Genomic DNA, 14374 nt, shown 5'->3' with positions numbered 1-14374 from the left:
TAAAACTTTTTTATATACCTTAAAAACGAATATCTGCATATTTAATTTATATTTTCGTTTTACATATTTAAATTCAAGCTAAAAAAATAACTTTTAGTACAAAACATATAAAACTGCATGATTAAATTTAAAAATATTTCAATAACGTTTAATATATTTGAATATTATTGTTAAACAAAAACCAAGCGAAGTTTATTTAAATTGAATATATTTAAAGGATAAAGGATATTATCCATGGCTGTTTTTTATTAACTTTAAAATGGAAATATTAAATTTAATTTTAATTCAAATATATTACCAAATATATTATTTGATACCTTAGGAGTATATTTAAATATAATACAAGTACATATTTTATAAGTTATAAATTTTTAGTATATCGTATGAAAATAAAATTTGGTTTAATGATTTTGTGCCTTTTAAATTTGACTTAAAGCTTTTTTGGAAAGAAAAGCGCGCAAACCTTTTTTGTTTCCCCTTTGGATTTTCTAAATAATTAAAATAGTTAATATACAAATATTTATATAAATTTAATTTATATTATGATAATAATTTTATATAATGTTATTACAATACGTATAACATAAAAATACCACATATTTTTAAATCCATATATTTAAAATACAATAAATATAAAAATATTCATCCTGTTCAATCGCAAAATTTCTGAGGCTCCTAATGACCATTATTCCAATGTGAAGTCATGTATGAATTACATTATGTAAATTTATATAAGTAGATGTATTTGGTCATTACTAAAAAATATACTACATTCGAATAATTATCATATAAAGGAAATACAAAATAAGTATTTTTTATTATGTTAGAATTTAAAATAAAGAGTGTATTTCGACAGCGCGCTGCAGCGAAGAAATGTTTGTGAATACATGTGCACACATGCAGTCGCCGGCTTTCGCAGTATGCGTGAAAGGGAGCGGCTGGCTCTAGAGCGCTCTCGCTGGCTTTTGGGCAAGAGAGCGAAAAGCCAGTTGAAAAGCCAGCACAAAAAATTCGTGTGAAAAAAATCGTATTGCGTTACGCATCTTAGAGATTATATTGGTCTTTGGTAATACACTGTCTGAAATACTGCATTTGGGTATCAGATCCATAAAAATCCCTTAATATTCACACAATATAGTTGTTATTTTACAATGGTCCCCCGAGAAGTGCACAAGTTCGCGGAGCTGGAGGAAATTCAGCAGCTAGACATACCACTGAATAATAGCTTTATAAGAAATACTAGCTGTACCCGGCGCGACTTCGTTCGCTTAAAATTAGTTTTGAGTACGGTTGTCAAGACTTTCCCAGTGAAGGGGACATCTCCGACCCTATAAAGTATATATATTCTTGATCAGGATCACCTTCTGAGTTGATATAGCCATGTCCGTCTGTCTGTCCGTCTGCCTGTCCGTCTGTTTGTTTCTACGCGAACTAGTCTCTCAGTTTTAAAGATATCGAATTGAAACTTTGCACACACCCTTCTTTCCTTTGCACGCAGTATATAAGTCGGAACGGCCGGGATCGGCCGACTATATCCTATAGCTGCCATATAACTGATTGATCGGAAATGCCATAACTCTGCTGTTTGTTAAGTTAGGAAGTTGGGTTTATGCGTTTTATATTTGGCCAATCAATCCGACGTACCAAATTTCATAAGGATCGGGCGACTATATAATATAGCTGCTATATAACTGATTGATAGGAAATGCCATAACTTGGGTGTTTGTTAACTTAGGAAGTTGGGATTTTCTATGGGTTTTATTTTTGCCCAATCAATACCACATATCAAATTTCATAAGGATCGGCCAACTATATTCTATAGCTGGCATATAACTAAACGATTGGAAATGCCATAACTTTGGTGTTTTTAAAGCTAGGAAGTTCGGATTTTTTATGAGTATTAAGAATGCATCATATGAATAATTTTGGAGAATATAATTTGCAGAATATTCTGCAAGGGTATTTCAACTTCGGCTCCGCCCGAAGTTAGCTTTCCTTTCTTGTTTTTAATGTGGTATCTCCAATTAGACCTATTCCACTGAAACTTTCTAGGTTTAATAATGTTAATTAATATGATTACTTTATAACCTCTGTGTAAACAACATTTTTAGAAGATCCTTCAGGAGCGAGAATAATAAGGCTACTGGCAGAGCTAACTCTAGAGCATGCGACATAAAATTGTCCATGAGAGACGCAATCTTCTCTAAGATCTAGTCCAGCCAGCTTCAAAGTCTGCCCTGCGATTAATTTATAATTATTGCAAAGCAAACTTTTAGAGGGAATTGTAGCCTTTTAAACTGAAACGGCAGACTGGATGGGTATAAACACTGTTTCCCCCTTCGCGCACCCCGTAAATACTGTAGCTTCGATTACATTCTTATGAAGACCTTTTATCTGCAATCGTGTCCCATTGCATAACTTTGGGGGACTTAAATTTCGCAGTAACATTACGGGTGCTCCAATCCTAAGAGACAGATTATGCTGAGGAATTCCTGGAGGATTCAAGGAATTTAAAAATTCAACAGGGTAATGAACAGCATTATCAGCATCAGGAACAGAGTCGACCGATTTATAGGAGACTTCTAAACCATCAAATGAGTTTAGCAATAAATTATTAATAGTGGTTGCTCTTTCATTTTTCGTTGTCAAAATGGCGCGCTCAGATAGCCAATCTAAGCTTTTACATGATATGTTGGAAATGTCAGGAAATATTTTGGATGTAAGGTCTTAAACGTTTTTGACTACATTTCCTAAGGGTGATGTTATAATTATTTTTCCATGAACTGTTGGATGGACGCCATTCCCAATTTTTAAAAGAGTTTCGGCAAAAATTCCTGCAGAACTGTCTCCTTTTAAGTGCACTCGAATATTTTTTGTGAGCGCTAGTTTTTTTATCTGTGGCCATAAAAATGAAGATTTTAAACAGGCCTTTATTTCGTCAGCTCTTGTACCTCTTGGCACAACAGGAAGGGTTTGGCGAAAGTTTCCAGCTAGCAGGACTGTAATACCACCCATCAACATAGTATTCTCATTAATATCTTGCAGGGTTCTATTTATGGCTTCAAGCCCACCTTTATGTGACATTGTGCACTCATCCCAAACAATTAACTTACAATCTTTAAACACCGCAGCCATATTACATTGCTTTGAAATAGAGCAATGAGGTGTTTCTAAATTAACTAAATCCAAAGGAAGTTTAAATGTAGAATGAGCAGGTCGACCTCCATTGAGCAGGGTAGCAGCTATACCGGAAGATGCTACAGCTTGAACTTCGAACTTTTGCCAACAATAAGTTTGTCAAGAAGGTTTTACCTGTCTCTCCAGGTGCATCCAAAAAAAATATTTCACCCATCTCAGCCCCAACTCTTTGTAAAATTGTATTGTATACGACTTTTTGCTCGTTCGCTTAATATTAGTTTGGAGTTAGGAAATTGGGTTGTCAGGACTTTCTTATTTCTTATTTGCGCGTTTTTTGAAAACCTTTGTGTAAACAACCTTTGTGGAAGATCCTTCAAGAGAGAGAATCAGAAGGATACTGGCAGAGCTTTATAATAAATGAAAGTGATCCAAGTAAAAGTCGTGAGCTTGTATACTTTTTATCAGTTACAATGTTATCAATGCAATTTTAATTTGCGCACAAATATGTATACTTGTTTGTAAATAGGAATTTGTTGTTTTCAAATTTCTTGTTTTGAATGAAACGAAAGCCTTTGTACACACAGTAAAAGATTGGCATCCAATACAAAAACAGCAAAGTAACGTATTACTTTCAGATTCCACATTTGATCGATAAACGGGTATAATAAATCATTTTATTTGTATTTAAGCACATTATCTACTTCCGAATAGAAACATACACACACATTGTATGTATGTACATGTATTGTACATATAAGCAAATCAAAACATATCCAAATATACATATGTACATACGTATTTGGTCAAAAGTTCGAATCTTAAGATTAATATTTAACTTGGAAACATTTTGCCTTTGCTTACAGAATTTTTAGTAATTTTCTATTTTCTTCCATGGTGGAAATTAAATAAGGCTATAACTTCTGCTACAAAATGAAAAAAAAAACCTAAGCATTTGATCCACAGGACTGACTATTGATCGAAAATCATATTGATCGGAGCAGCAGTTTAAGTTTTTAAAATCCTAAACAAATTTAACTTAAATTGCCTCTTTCCCCTCCCCTTTCCCTGCAGCACTACCCCTCCCCATCATCAGTTTTCTTGGCTGTTGCTCTCTCGGCCGTCGCTCTCTTGGCATCCGCTCTCTGGGTTTCGCTCTCTCGACAGGCTCCCGCAAAATGCAACAATAAATGCAACGCAATAACTTAGAAAATCTAAATAAATTCGTTAAAAATAATTAAAAAAATGTTAAAAACTTGAAAAATTAAACTTAAGCATTTGGGCCATAGAATAACTATTGAGCGAAAAATCATCTTGATCGGAGCAGCGGTTTAGATTTTTTAAATCGAAAAGTTAATTTTAAATGTAGCCCCCAAATTATGGGGGATATCGAAATTTCTTTTAGATTTCTAATTAGGCCTTTTCAAAACCTAAAATTCGGAAAAAACCAAATATCGAAATTCCAACCACTTTAGAAGTTAAGCTTAAATACATCAACTTTTTTTGCTCAGAATAATGGATGTTGGAGCTGTTTGGGGCCACTGGGGGGACATATCGGATCTTAGTGGTCGCCCACGCCCCCAATGGAATACTGTGAAAAAATTTGGCTGCTCTTGCTCTTACGGTTTGGGCTGTGGCCGTATCCCCTTAAAAATCGGTCTTTCATTTTATAATCTTTAGGGATTACAAGATTACCCTACGCACTTCGTTTAAAACTGCCAAAGAAATATATTTGTCCGAGTTTCACTATTCCGAGTAAACGATACCTCCATAATCCACAAAAGTGTGTACTAAGACCGCAAAGCTCAACAACATATTTACTCGTACAGCAGTCTTAAAAATATTTTCTAATTGTTGGCCCAACAATTTAACCATGCGTCATTTCAATACTCTTACACTTTCGTCTTCATACCTATGCAATATCCCCAGTTATTACAAAAATGTATCGTGGTTTCGAGATCGGTGAGGGTCAGCGTAAGTGTCAGATTAATGTTTGGAGCCAAATTTTACTAAGCCTGTACAAGCATACCAAGGTGTTTTCAATACCTATATGATCTTAACGCCCATTTTTATCCCTGTGGTGTCGAAGCTCTGCCCAGCAACTTTTATGTAGACGACCTGCCAGCTGGAGATTAAACAAGGGGCTTAAAGTTCTGTGTAGAGAATTGGTAGAAATTTTAAACTTAGCAGGTCGGTCATAAGCTAAATGGACATCCATTACATTTGTTGGCCAATAGCTTTCATAATCGGTGACCAAGTTGATAAAACAACATTAGCTCTTATAAAGATTTAAATATTCTTTGCTAATTGTAATTTTTACCATTTTTTCCTTCTAACCGCGACTTATATAACCTCAAAAACTTCTAGAGGAGTTGCGCCGATATAGGGAATCAATGGCGTCATACGGGCATGGTTCCTTGAATAGGATAAGATTTAAATCTTTCAACATATCGGATTTATTGGAAAGGGGTCTCCAAATTCATAGATTTGCAGACGCTTCGGCAAAGGCATACGGCTGCTTTTTGTGTGCTAATCACTGGTAAGTTTAGAGTTGCGTCATTGAGAAGTAATGGTTTAATAAAGAGTTGTCACACCTAAAAAATATTAAGTCCAGACTTTTCAATAAATTTAAAATGTGCGGTTCACAATCTGCCTTCTCTCGATACCTAAGGGCTCGGTCAAATTTTACCGTGCCTAACGCCCGGTGTTATAAAAGCTATCTGACTCGTTGTAGGGTCCAATTTTCACAAGATCCAAAACAGTTTTATAATTTTGTTAACACTAAGCGTAAATCAGCCTGTTACCCTGCATCGCTATCATTTGAAAACTCTACGGCAAATTCTGAACAGGCAATTGCCGATCTATTTGCCCAGTTTTTCCAGACAACATATTCTGTTTCATCCCGTCCAAATCCGTCTTATTCAAATGCCATATCCAAGTCGAACTTGATTTTTTGTCCGAGGTTAAGCGAAAGCTCCCTTCTTTTGGATCTCCATAAAGTTAAGCCAGTCTATTCACCGGGTCCGGACGTAGTTGCAGGCTGCGTGCTTAAATACTGTGCTGAAACTCTGTTTAGACCTCTGTACAAATTATTTACCTTGTCTTTAAAAACATCTCATTTCCCACTTATTTTGGAATGAGTCATTTGTCATTCCCCTTTTAAGAAAGGAAATAAATGCAATACAAGTAATTACAGAGGCATATCCAAATTATCCGCCACCCCAAAGCTTTTCGAAAACACTATTACACCCCATTTGCAACATCTTTGTAGATCGATTATATCTCCATGTCAACATGGATTATATGGCGAAGATCTACGACGACAAACCTCTTGGAGCTAACGTTTTTGGTAATAAATGGCTTTAGAAAGAACATGCAGACTGACGTAGTTTACACTGATTTTAGTAAAGCTTTTGATTTAGTAAATCACTCGCTTCTTGTATTAAGGCTAGACTTATTAGGGTTTCCATGTGATCTTCTAACATGGATCTCTAGTTATCTCAGTGGTAGGACTCAACGAGTCCTCTTTAAAAACTCGATCTCTGATTTGATCCGAGTTACTTCAGGCGTCTCACGAGGAAGCCACCTTGACGTTAAGTTATGCCTGCAATATAACGAAATTTCTAGCAGTTCAGACTTACAATCTGACCTAAATGCTTTTCAAACATGGTGTTGTGAAAATCTTTTGGATTTAAATAGCGCTAAGTGCAAAGTAAAGACATTTTTTCGGGTAAACCCACAATATGCAACGTATACGCTGGGTGGTTGCGCGTTGTCTAGAACTACGCATGTTGATGACCTTGGCTTCCTTCTTGACCCAAAACTTAAGTTTTGTGACCATATTACTTCTATGATGAATAAAGTCAGGGGAACACTTGGATTTATTAAAAGGTGGTCAAAGGAATTCGATGATCCTTATGTTACAAAGACTCTGTTCATTTCTCTAGTCCGCCCAATCCTGGAGTACTGTTTAGCAGTTTGGAGTCCTCAGTATGGTGTATGTACGTATAGACCGGATAGAGTCTGTGCAAAAGAACTATTTATTATTTGCTCTACGGGGCCTTAGCTTCTCCGTGCCTGATAGAATACCAGGGACTATGTTCCTCTTACTTTAAATATTTGTAGATCTAACTTTGATACCTCCCATCAACATAGTATTCTCATTAATATCTTGCAGGGTTCTATTTATGGCTTCAAGCCCACCTTTATGTGACATTGTGCACTCATCCCAAACAATTAACTTACAATCTTTAAACACCGCAGCCATATTACATTGCTTTGAAATAGAGCAATGAGGTGTTTCTAAATTAACTAAATCCAAAGGAAGTTTAAATGTAGAATGAGCAGGTCGACCTCCATTGAGCAGGGTAGCAGCTATACCGGAAGATGCTACAGCTTGAACTTCGAACTTTTGCCAACAATAAGTTTGTCAAGAAGGTTTTACCTGTCTCTCCAGGTGCATCCAAAAAAATATTTCACCCATCTCAGCCCCAACTCTTTGTAAAATTGTATTGTATACGACTTTTTGCTCGTTCGCTTAATATTAGTTTGGAGTTAGGAAATTGGGTTGTCAGGACTTTCTTATTTCTTATTTGCGCGTTTTTTGAAAACCTTTGTGTAAACAACCTTTGTGGAAGATCCTTCAAGAGAGAGAATCAGAAGGATACTGGCAGAGCTTTATAATAAATGAAAGTGATCCAAGTAAAAGTCGTGAGCTTGTATACTTTTTATCAGTTACAATGTTATCAATGCAATTTTAATTTGCGCACAAATATGTATACTTGTTTGTAAATAGGAATTTGTTGTTTTCAAATTTCTTGTTTTGAATGAAACGAAAGCCTTTGTACACACAGTAAAAGATTGGCATCCAATACAAAAACAGCAAAGTAACGTATTACTTTCAGATTCCACATTTGATCGATAAACGGGTATAATAAATCATTTTATTTGTATTTAAGCACATTATCTACTTCCGAATAGAAACATACACACACATTGTATGTATGTACATGTATTGTACATATAAGCAAATCAAAACATATCCAAATATACATATGTACATACGTATTTGGTCAAAAGTTCGAATCTTAAGATTAATATTTAACTTGGAAACATTTTGCCTTTGCTTACAGAATTTTTAGTAATTTTCTATTTTCTTCCATGGTGGAAATTAAATAAGGCTATAACTTCTGCTACAAAATGAAAAATAAAACCTAAGCATTTGATCCACAGGACTGACTATTGATCGAAAATCATATTGATCGGAGCAGCAGTTTAAGTTTTTAAAATCCTAAACAAATTTAACTTAAATTGCCTCTTTCCCCTCCCCTTTCCCTGCAGCACTACCCCTCCCCATCATCAGTTTTCTTGGCTGTTGCTCTCTCGGCCGTCGCTCTCTTGGCATCCGCTCTCTGGGTTTCGCTCTCTCGACAGGCTCCCGCAAAATGCAACGCAATAACTTAGAAAATCTAAATAAATTCGTTAAAAATAATTAAAAAAATGTTAAAAACTTGAAAAATTAAACTTAAGCATTTGGGCCATAGAATAACTATTGAGCGAAAAATCATCTTGATCGGAGCAGCGGTTTAGATTTTTTAAATCGAAAAGTTAATTTTAAATGTAGCCCCCAAATTATGGGGGATATCGAAATTTCTTTTAGATTTCTAATTAGGCCTTTTCAAAACCTAAAATTCGGAAAAAACCAAATATCGAAATTCCAACCACTTTAGAAGTTAAGCTTAAATACATCAACTTTTTTTTGCTCAGAATAATGGATGTTGGAGCTGTTTGGGGCCACTGGGGGGACATATCGGATCTTAGTGGTCGCCCACGCCCCCAATGGAATACTGTGAAAAAATTTGGCTGCTCTTGCTCTTACGGTTTGGGCTGTGGCCGTATCCCCTTAAAAATCGGTCTTTCATTTTATAATCTTTAGGGATTACAAGATTACCCTACGCACTTCGTTTAAAACTGCCAAAGAAATATATTTGTCCGAGTTTCACTATTCCGAGTAAACGATACCTCCATAATCCACAAAAGTGTGTACTAAGACCGCAAAGCTCAACAACATATTTACTCGTACAGCAGTCTTAAAAATATTTTCTAATTGTTGGCCCAACAATTTAACCATGCGTCATTTCAATACTCTTACACTTTCGTATTCATACCTATGCAATATCCCCAGTTATTACAAAAATGTATCGTGATTTCTAGATCGGTGAGGGTCAGCGTAAGTGTCAGATTAATGTTTGGAGCCAAATTTTACTAAGCCTGTACAAGCATTCCAAGGTGTTTTCAATACCTATATGATCTTAACGCCCATTTTTATCCCTGTGGTGTCGAAGCTCTGCCCAGCAACTTTTATGTAGACGACCTGCCAGCTGGAGATTAAACAAGGGGCTTAAAGTTCTGTGTAGAGAATTGGTAGAAATTTTAAACTAAGCAGGTCGGTCATAAGCTAAATGGACATCCATTACATTTGTTGGCCAATAGCTTTCATAATCGGTGACCAAGTTGATAAAACAACATTAGCTCTTATAAAGATTTAAATATTCTTTGCTAATTGTAATTTTTACCATTTTTTCCTTCTAACCGCGACTTATATAACCTCAAAAACTTCTAGAGGAGTTGCGCCGATATAGGGAATCAATGGCGTCATACGGGCATGGTTCCTTGAATAGGATAAGATTTAAATCTTTCAACATATCGGATTTATTGGAAAGGGGTCTCCAAATTCATAGATTTGCAGACGCTTCGGCAAAGGCATACGGCTGCTTTTTGTGTGCTAATCACTGGTAAGTTTAGAGTTGCGTCATTGAGAAGTAATGGTTTAATAAAGAGTTGTCACACCTAAAAAATATTAAGTCCAGACTTTTCAATAAATTCAAAATGTGCGGTTCACAATCTGCCTTCTCTGGGTACCTAAGGGCTCGGTCAAATTTTACCGTGCCTAACGCCCGGTGTTATAAAAGCTATTTGACTCGTTGTAGGGTCCAATTTTCACAAGATCCAAAACAGTTTTATAATTTTGTTAACACTAAGCGTAAATCAGCCTGTTACCCTGCATCGCTATCATTCGAAAACTCTACGGCAAATTCTGAACAGGCAATTGCCGATCTATTTGCCCAGTTTTTCCAGACAACATATTCTGTTTCATCCCGTCCAAATCCGTCTTATTCAAATGCCATATCCAAGTCGAACTTGATTTTTTGTCCGAGGTTAAGCGAAAGCTCCCTTCTTTTTGATCTCCATAAAGTTAAGCCAGTCTATTCACCGGGTCCGGACGTAGTTGCAGGCTGCGTGCTTAAATACTGTGCTGAAACTCTGTTTAGACCTCTGTACAAATTATTTACCTTGTCTTTAAAAACATCTCATTTCCCACTTATTTTGGAATGAGTCATTTGTCATTCCCCTTTTTAAGAAAGGAAATAAATGCAATACAAGTAATTACAGAGGCATATCCAAATTATCCGCCACCCCAAAGCTTTTCGAAAACACTATTACACCCCATTTGCAACATCTTTGTAGATCGATTATATCTCCATGTCAACATGGATTATATGGCGAAGATCTACGACGACAAACCTCTTGGAGCTAACGTTTTTGGTAATAAATGGCTTTAGAAAGAACATGCAGACTGACGTAGTTTACACTGATTTTAGTAAAGCTTTTGATTTAGTAAATCACTCGCTTCTTGTATTAAGGCTAGACTTATTAGGGTTTCCATGTGATCTTCTAACATGGATCTCTAGTTATCTCAGTGGTAGGACTCAACGAGTCCTCTTTAAAAACTCGATCTCTGATTTGATCCGAGTTACTTCAGGCGTCTCACGAGGAAGCCACCTTGACGTTAAGTTATGCCTGCAATATAACGAAATTTCTAGCAGTTCAGACTTACAATCTGACCTAAATGCTTTTCAAACATGGTGTTGTGAAAATCTTTTGGATTTAAATAGCGCTAAGTGCAAAGTAAAGACATTTTTTCGGGTAAACCCACAATATGCAACGTATACGCTGGGTGGTTGCGCGTTGTCTAGAACTACGCATGTTGATGACCTTGGCTTCCTTCTTGACCCAAAACTTAAGTTTTGTGACCATATTACTTCTATGATGAATAAAGTCAGGGGAACACTTGGATTTATTAAAAGGTGGTCAAAGGAATTCGATGTTACAAAGACTCTGTTCATTTCTCTAGTCCGCCCAATCCTGGAGTACTGTTTAGCAGTTTGGAGTCCTCAGTATGGTGTATGTACGTATAGACCGGATAGAGTCTGTGCAAAAGAACTATTTATTATTTGCTCTACGGGGCCTTAGCTTCTCCGTGCCTGATAGAATACCAGGGACTATGTTCCTCTTACTTTAAATATTTGTAGATCTAACTTTGATATGCATGAACCGTTTAGAGTACTGTGTAACGACTATAATAGACTATACCATATTATTTTTACTACCGACTCTTTGCCAAGCCTAAAAGCATTAATTTTATCATACTTAGCACAAAATTAGTATTAGTATTAGTCTCGTACGTATTTCTAATCTTAGACTGTCCGCTTCTACATTGTCCTTTTTAACTTCTCGCGATCTCGTTTTTACGACTATTAGGCTTCGCGCGTAACAAGCACTGCTTGGTGTCGTAAGGGCCACTTGTTTGCGCTGATCATAGTGCATCAACGTCCGAATAAAAAAAAGCATTCCAAAAACAAGAAAGGAAAGCTAACTAACGGGTGGAGCCCGATTCTCCAAAATAGGATCGGATGTCCAAAAATATAACCCATAAAAAATCCCAACTTCTTAATTTTAAAAACACCAACGTTATGGCATTTCCTAACGTTCAGTTACATGGCTGCTATAGGATACAGTCGGCCGATACTTATGAAATTTTATATGTTGGCACATTTACCTCGTCTAGCAATAAATCTTCTAAATGCTGCTAAAAAAGCATCAGAAGTTAAATCTCTGACCATTTCTAAATGTAAGGCTTTGGTAGCCATACAAACAAATGCAGCAATATATCCTTTGTAGGTCTTTTGCCCACGAGTTTTGGAGCATTTGACGTAATAAGGACCTGCATAATCTATTCCAGAGTTAAAGAAAGGGTATGTCATCGTGACTTTATATTGAGGCAGACTGCCCATTATTTGTTGAGCTGTTTTTTGTCTGTACCTTGCACTCTTGACGCAGCCCGCAAATTCAATACTTTCTTTTGATATAATTACGCATCAAGTATATGCCTCCATGAATTGATTATTTATGAGTATTTCTAATTATCAACTCTGATATGTGGTATTTTTCTAATATTATTGGATGTTTAACATTAAATTCGACGGCGGAGTTTTGTGACTTTCCATCAACTCGAAGGATTCCATCCGTGTCTAAGAACGGATTTAAAGACAAAAACCTGTTATTAGTCTTAATTTCTTTGTATATACTTAGGCACTGTATTTCTAAACTGAACTGGTGTCTTTGTTTTTTTTTTATAACAACCCTTTCTGCTAGTTTTAACTCGCTCATTGACAAAACGGATGGATACGATTTTTTTTTTGTTCTTATGTTAATAAATCTTATTGTGTAAGCAGCTATACGTATTAATTTTTTAAAACTGGAATACTTCTCCAATAAATTGTAAGTCGGATCATCGTTTTCGGTTTTTATTAGTGTATTTATCGTAGAAGTTTCCTCTAAAATTTGCTGTTGAGGCCAATACTCCTTTGCTTCCGCTAACCATATAGGACCTTTCCACCAAAGATCACAATACCCCACTAATCTCTGTAAGAGATCGAAATTTTTTGTGATTTCAGAATCTGCGCAGATTCTTCTGAAATCAAAATTTCGCCTTCTTTTAAACAAACTATCTTTTTGCAATAAAAATTCGTTTTATCTATTCTGATTGGAAAAGTTTTCTTTTTTCCATTTAGATAATCTTAAGCTACTGTTCAGACGAACACCAATAAAAATAAAGTATAATACTTTATGAACTCTGTGCATGTCACGTGACAGTTGAAAATCGATCTAGAGCCATTAACTATGATTTGTAATTTTAAACCCTACAAGGAAGCGGTGTTGGCACTTGTAATCTGTAAGTGCAGGCCACTTGAGCCTAACCAAAAATAATAACTTGAGATGTTTCTCACACTGCACCAAGAGTTCCTGTGCGGGGGTCAAATGAAAACCCTCCCGCTCAGGCAGACGCGGCCTCTGCGAAGGCCACAGAATAAGAATTTCATGTTAGTTTCCTAAGCAGGGACTTAAAATAAAATTCAGTTTTAAAACAGAAATCAACTGAAAAGGTTGATTTATTCAATTCAGTAACTCTTCCCTTTCATTTTGGTCCTTCGACAACTATTCCCCCACCAGTGGTAAGAGACTCAGAACTTAGGCCAGTAATAAAATCTGTAACACTTGTAACACTTGCAGTTTATGTTAAAGGTGTTCATGAATAATTGACTCTTATTTTCCCCCACCAGTGCTAAGAAACAGATTAAATTTAAAAAGCAAAAAGGTATTAATATGTTATAATAAAAATTTAATCAATTTTAGAATATCAACGAGGACGGAAGCTAACTTCGGCAAGCCGAAGTTTTAATACCCTTGCAGACTTTGCCGAAATTGCTAAAACTGAAAAAGTAGCGAAAGGAATAAGGTATACATAAATAAACTAGATTTGCATCGTTTAATTTCAATTGCTTTTATACTGCAAAAATGTCATATAAAAATAGAAAAAAAGGGATACTTTCGCAGCCTTTAACTATTTTTCCTACGGAAGCTATAAGAAATAGACGTCCGATCGGCAAGCGCTTTTACCCTAATCAAGATATGCGTAAATAAATAAGACTTGGAAAAATTTATGTCAGTAGCTTACACACTACGCGAAAAATTCAGAAAATCATCAAATTTGGACCGATTTCACCCTGCTGTTCCTATGGGAGCTGTAGGATATAGACAATCAAGGTATGAATAAAAAATACGATTTGGAAAGATTAATGTTTATATACTGTGCGAAATATCCTTAAAATCATTAAATTTTAACCGATTTCACACTATTGTTCCAATGGGAGCTATAGGATATAGACGTCCGATCGCCAAGCGCTTTTACCCTGATCAAGGTATGCATAAAAAATAAGATTTGGAAAGATTTATGTTAATAGCTTTTACACTGCGCGAAATATCTTCCATTCTTGAAAGTTATATCCGATTGTTCCTATGGGAGCTATTGGATATAGACGTCCGATCAGCACGCGCT

The 14374-nt window shown here is 35.9% G+C and overlaps 1 protein-coding gene across 1 annotated transcript in view; it reads left to right on the top strand.

Annotated features, from left to right (window-relative positions):
- The window catches only part of LOC108053621 (acetylcholine receptor subunit alpha-like), a 209900-nt gene that overhangs the window by 152240 nt on the left and 43286 nt on the right, over nt 1-14374 (top strand). The window lies entirely within an intron of this gene.

Source organism: Drosophila rhopaloa, unplaced genomic scaffold (genome assembly GCF_018152115.1).
Source record: "Drosophila rhopaloa isolate 14029-0021.01 unplaced genomic scaffold, ASM1815211v1 contig_218, whole genome shotgun sequence".
In the NCBI taxonomy this organism is placed as follows: Eukaryota; Metazoa; Arthropoda; class Insecta; order Diptera; family Drosophilidae; genus Drosophila; species Drosophila rhopaloa.
Note: the sequence above shows the minus strand (reverse complement) of the source record. Positions and strands in the feature narration are given on the sequence as shown.